This window comes from Xiphophorus maculatus, chromosome 2 (genome assembly GCF_002775205.1).
Source record: "Xiphophorus maculatus strain JP 163 A chromosome 2, X_maculatus-5.0-male, whole genome shotgun sequence".
Lineage (NCBI taxonomy): Eukaryota > Metazoa > Chordata > Actinopteri > Cyprinodontiformes > Poeciliidae > Xiphophorus > Xiphophorus maculatus.
The window spans coordinates 4,205,442-4,211,441 of NC_036444.1; positions in this window are offsets into that span (position 1 = coordinate 4,205,442).

Below are 6,000 nucleotides of genomic sequence, written 5' to 3' on the forward strand. Positions count from 1 at the left end.
CCCGCTGCATGCTGCATGTCCAAACCCAGTGACTGAACTGTGGAGGTAGCTGCTGTGACTTTGTCCTGCCACTAAGGGGCAGCATTGCGTCAGAACTGTGACTGCCGTTAATATTTCTGGTGTAGATGTGACGCTAAATGTGGAAAAATCATCTGTGGCGCCCCCATGTGGTTCTTCTGTGAAGTGAAAGCATTTTGTTTTGTTTCCATTGATCCCGTGAAGAAGGATCGACCTTTCAGAGTAGAAATGTAAATGTGTCTGTTGTGTTGTATTTGTCGACTCTCTATAAACCATTTGCACTAAATTTACGCTCTTCGTGTCCATCCCAGAGTGTTTCTGGATTCAAAGTGGAGCTGTCCAATGTGTTCAATGTTAAATTAATGTAATAACATTTAAAAACAAAGTGATTAAATTGTGATTGTTTTAAAAAAAAAACAAATATTTTCTCTCAGTGTGACGTTTCTTGGTTGCTCTTCTGTGGAGGCTGATTATTTACATATTGAAAAAAATATGAAATATGGAGAAACCAGTTTATTACATTCCAATTTAAAAACGTAGCAGGGAATGACGGCTTTTCATCGGGTCAGTGTGGGCAGACGCCCAGGGCGGTATTAGAAAGGGGTGGGGAACCCAAGAACTAGAAAATAAAACATTTTATTTGTCAGTTTTACTCTGAACTTTGCTGGTATTTGAATGCAGAGAAGAAAGTTTTTTTTTTTGTTAGAACCAAAACAACTAAAAACAAAAAATTCAAAACGTGCAACTCAGGTGGACGTAAAAGGGTTTCTGTGACTTTTGCAAATTATATTTAATCCCTTGTGTCCTTCCTCCTTTCATTCCGTGTTTTCTTCCTTCCTTTGTTTTTCTTTTCTTTGGTGTGTCCTTCTTTCCTTCCTTCCTTTTTTCTTTCTTTCTTCCCATGTTCCTTCTGTGTTTCCTTCCCTTCTTCTGTGCGCACATTTTTCCTCCCCTTCTTCCTTCCTTTCCATTTCTTTTCTTTTGTTCCTTTCCGTTTTCCTGGGTTGTTTCATTTCACGTTTCGTTCCTTCCTTCTGTTTCCTTCCATGTATCCTTTCTTCCTTCCTTCTTTCACATTTTCTTGTGTCCTTCCTCCTTTCCTTCCTATGTTCTTCTTTTATTTCATATTTCCTTCCTTCCTTTTTTATTCCACCTTTATTTATACAGGTTTTCTCATTGAGACCGAACATCTCATTAACGAGAAACCAGTTTTGTTTCTATCATTTCTTGTATCCTTCCTTCTTTAAGTAAAACTCTTAAAACCTCAGCTCTCAAAGTTTCTCTAAAATCTCCTTTGACTAAATATAATCAGACAAAATGAGTTAAAGGTATTTTCACAGAAACAATCCCAGGTGTGACCACCAAAGACAAAACGCACTTATTTGCGTTTTGTCTTGCGTTTTGTCCGCTATTATTTGGCAATATTTTTGTTTTTCCAATACAGGATAAATGTCACGTTATGTTTGGAAAAAATCTGAAATGATTCAAAATAGTTTCCCTATTTCCATCAGAAAGACGAACAATTTAATTTGTACCCTTTTATAAGGCACCATAAGATGCTTCTATAAGCATACTGACGTTTTATTTTGTGTTATTTATTAAAATAAATTTAAAAAGCGAAGGAAATGTTATTTTTAGAGTATTTTTTTCTTCTTCTGGGATCCGTTTGGGTCTGAAGTGTGAGTTTCCCTGGAAGGATCTCAGAGGGTTAATATTGTAACCCAAATAATTTCTTAAGCATGAGAAAATGCAGCCGGGTTTATTTGTTCTTGCGTCCCAAACATCGACTTTGATTATTTGACATAATTTAAATAAACCCCAGCCATGACAGTGATCCTAAAGGAGAAACATTTGAGCAGAAACAGATGTGACAGGAAAAAACCCCGAACGTGTTCCTGTGCAGTTCGGTTCGTCTGCTCCGTGCCGATGGAGACAATGTGCTTCAGAGGTCCGGGCTCGATCTCCACGCCATTTCCAGCTCCGCGGATAAATAAACAGCGGTCACGCTAGCTGAGCTCTGATTGGATGCCACGCAATGAGCTGTGAAAGGCCCGTCAGCGGTGTCACACTATGAGCGGCCCGCTCCGGCTAATTGATGCCAGGCCTCGGCGCAGTCATGCAAACCCAGATTCAGACGTGAAACATGAGGGTCGGTCCGTTTAATGCCGTGGATGGACGGCTGTAGGAGAACATTAAGTCACATTAAGCCTCTTCAGTCACAAAAAGGATTTACAGCAAACTTTACAAACGAGACCCAATTAAAACACTTTACAAATCAAGTTTGTGTAATGCACTTCAGGAACCAGGGAGTTCAAAGGGCTTTACGTCATAAAGTCACAGTCAGCAGCTGAAACATTAAGTTCTGTCACACATCAGACTGCTGGTCAGTTTTTCATTCATTAAGGTTCAGAAACACTCGAAACAGGTAAGTTTCTGGATTATCATCTGTTTTACAGTTTTATGGAAGTTTATTCCAGATTTGTGGTGGATAGAAGCTGAATGCTGCCTCTCCATGTTTGGTTCTGGTTCTGGATGCAGAGAAGCAGTATTTTAAAGTCTATCCTCTGAGCTACAGGGAGCCTGTGAAGGACTTTAGAACTGGGTGATGTGCTCTAACTTCCTGGTTTTAGTCAGAACGCCAGCAGCAGCGGTCTTTATTTTTTTTTTTAGGCGGATCTGTGAAGACACTGTTGCAGTAATCAGTGCGACTAAAGATAAATGCATGGATCAGTTTCTCTAGATCTTGCTGAGACATTAGTCCTCTAATCCTGGAAATGTTCTTCGGGTCAAAATATTGTTGAGTTGAAATTGATAAAGTGTCCAAATGATCCGGTCGCTCTCCGCGGTTCTGAACTAATTTGAATTGGTGTCGTTTCATCATTAGTAGCCTGATGTTTCTGTTGCTCTCTGGGTTTGTTGTACTTCATGTCAGATGGATTTCAGAATGACATATTCGCTCTCTGTGGTGGTGAAACCTGTAAGCTCCGCTGTTACGGGCATGTCTATGTTGTAAAGTTAAACTATCATGAGCTTCATTATTTGGGTATAAAGTGCCCGGTCACTAGCCCCGCCCCCCGGCCCGACTCTGACTTGTTTGCTAAAGCTACAGGTCACAGAAGGGCGACTCTGTAACTGATTGGATCTTTTCAAATGTGACCTGAGTTTATACTTTAAGGTCGCATTCATCCGACCTGAACGTCATTGATACTCAACAAACGTCACTGTTCTGCGTCCTGATACGAGCAAGTGAGAAGAAAAACAACAAACATGGCGGAATGAGGATTAAGCTATTAATGTGCTGGTTCCGGTCGGACAACAACTCCAGCATTGTAAGATATGCTAAACCATTAGCATCCATGATTACTTCCGCAAACACAGAACTTCTTCTTCCTCTTTTTTGTTTATGGCGGTTGGTAAAACACTGAGCACGCTCTCTACGTGTGACGTTATTGCGCCCTCTACTGCGCATGCGGGATACTTTCAGGTCGTTTGCAGTTCACACTGATCACCTTCGAGTAGCAGAAATTTGGAACGACCACGCCAAAAAATTATATTAACACCAAAAATAAAAAATGTGATTTGCTTACTAACGCCTGCAGTGTGAATGTAGCAAAGCTCAACGTAGATCCCAGACTTCCAGGTGGAGGTAGGACCCACATTCCCGACCTTCCCAAATCCAATTTCTCTCCCTTCAGGACAAACTCCGATGCGTTTACAGACCCTCTGGAAATGCCAGATTCAACAAACATGTTGGGCTTGTGAGAGAGCAGCTGTGCAGCATATGTCCTCAGCAGTTTGTTTGGCTTTTAGGCCGCGGAAGAAGAGAGTGAGTTTGTGTGGAGACAAACCGAACACGGTTCTTCAAGGGGATGTGTGACGTCGCTCCACTTCCGGCTGGATTAAGTGTTAAAGTCAGGGTGGTCCCGATCCGAGGGTGGTAATCCTGCCGCCGCGTACAAGCCTTCACACACACACACACACACACACACACACACACACACACACACACACACACACACACACACACACACACACACACACGCGCACACACACACACACACACACACACACACACTCTCCCCGTGGGATCGTGAGTGTTTGTTTACAGTTGGAGAAAGCAAAGCTGCAGAGATGTTGAAACATTTTCTACGTCTCGTTTCGCGGAGCCGAGGGTCCAGGATGTTTTCCTTCAGAACTTCGGTTTGTGGAGCTTCAACAGCAAGATCCAAATGTTAAACCTACAATAAATATTTGTTTCTGTGCGTCGCAGCGCTGCCGAGCACACATGCAGGAATCATTTCCATTTTTAGGCCGAGCTTCTGAGAAACAAAGAGGAACGGGATGTGAGAATGTTCTGTTTGGATTTTACTTTTTTAATTCAGATTTTTTTTTTTTTTTTACAAATAAGTCCAGAGATTAAAGTTTTAGAGAAAGTCATAAAAATTAGATGGAACTGATGTTTAAAGGAGAGGAAACACGTGATGAACACGTTGTGTTTTCCATGACGGAGCTATTAAAAAGTATATTGGTTTTACAAATCAATTAAAAAATCTTTAACTGATTTTTACATGATAATGACAATTAAATTAAAATATAAAACAGGTGATTCCCAGCTAAATTTATTCCGTTTTCTTATTTTATTTTTATTTAAATTTTGATTGTCAATTTTACAAAATAAAATGTTTAAATACTCTAAATGCCAATTAAATCTCCCGTTTAAGTTGTACTTGTATTCTGATTTTGACAATTTGAATATTAATCAAACATTTATTCTATTTAGATTTTTACTTTATTTTATTCTGATTCCTTTTACTCAAAATAGAATTAAATTTAATGTAAAAATGTTTACATTTAACTTTTAGCTTTTTATTATTTATTCTAAAACTAATAGAAAATTCTAATCTTATTTTTGATTTTTGTGAATTTTGCAACATAAAATGTTTAAATGTTCTAAATACAAATGAAATCTCATTTTATTTCCACTTGGAATCAAAGTATTTTTTATTTGAATTTAATGTATTTTATTTATTTGTTCTGCATTCTTGATGTATTTCAGGAAGAGAAACGAGTTGAATTGTTTATTTCTTTTTGCGGCGTGATGAACTGAGAGCTGCTGTGAGTCTCAGAACATCAGAACCAGGTTTGGGTCTGATGAGGTTTCACCAGAACTCCTGCTGTGTTGTTGCACATCTGCCTGTGTTTGGGTCCGTGTTGTAAACAGCATCAGTGCCTCTCTGGCGGACAATGTGACTTATTGAACTGAGTAAACCTTACGTGATTAGCGGCTAATGTGTCCTGAACCGGGTCCATCCGTCTTCATCACCGCCCTGCCCTCCCGCCTGGTGCTGAGTGTGTATTTGGACAAGTGGAGGTGGTTTATGCAGGGAGTGAAAACATATAATAAACAGCAGGATTAGAAGCCCTTTTGATCCGGAAAACTCCAGACGGTGATATTTAGAGCTCGATTCCACATGGAAAGAAGTTAATGACTCCTCTCGTGTTTGTCTCAGAAACCGGGCCGAACACTGAGACATCGAGACAACATCGGGCCCAAAATGCTCTGAGCTGATCCGCTGGGATTTCTGAAAGCGACGCGACTGACAATTAGCGGCGGTTCACTGAGATTTCCTGCACATTAAATTCAGCTCAGTTCAGACTGAAAACACTTGATTAATCCCAAAGGGAAAATAAAAGTCATAACGGAGCTCAATTTCTTTTCCACGTCCTTGTGGGTTTGGTGCCGTGGTAGCAGTCAGTCTTGCAACGCATCTAAAGAAGCCTCTGACTGAAGACTGTCGCTGCATGATGGTCTGAACATGCCAACAGCTCAATACTCAGCAGAAACAATGTTCTGCACTGCTGATCTGCCTCTTTTGCTTTTGCCGCTCCTCTTTAAAGCTGCAGTAACGTTTACAAAATATTGTTTTTTTTTTCCATATTTGCTAAAATGTTCACAATGTTGTGATACATAATGAGACAGAT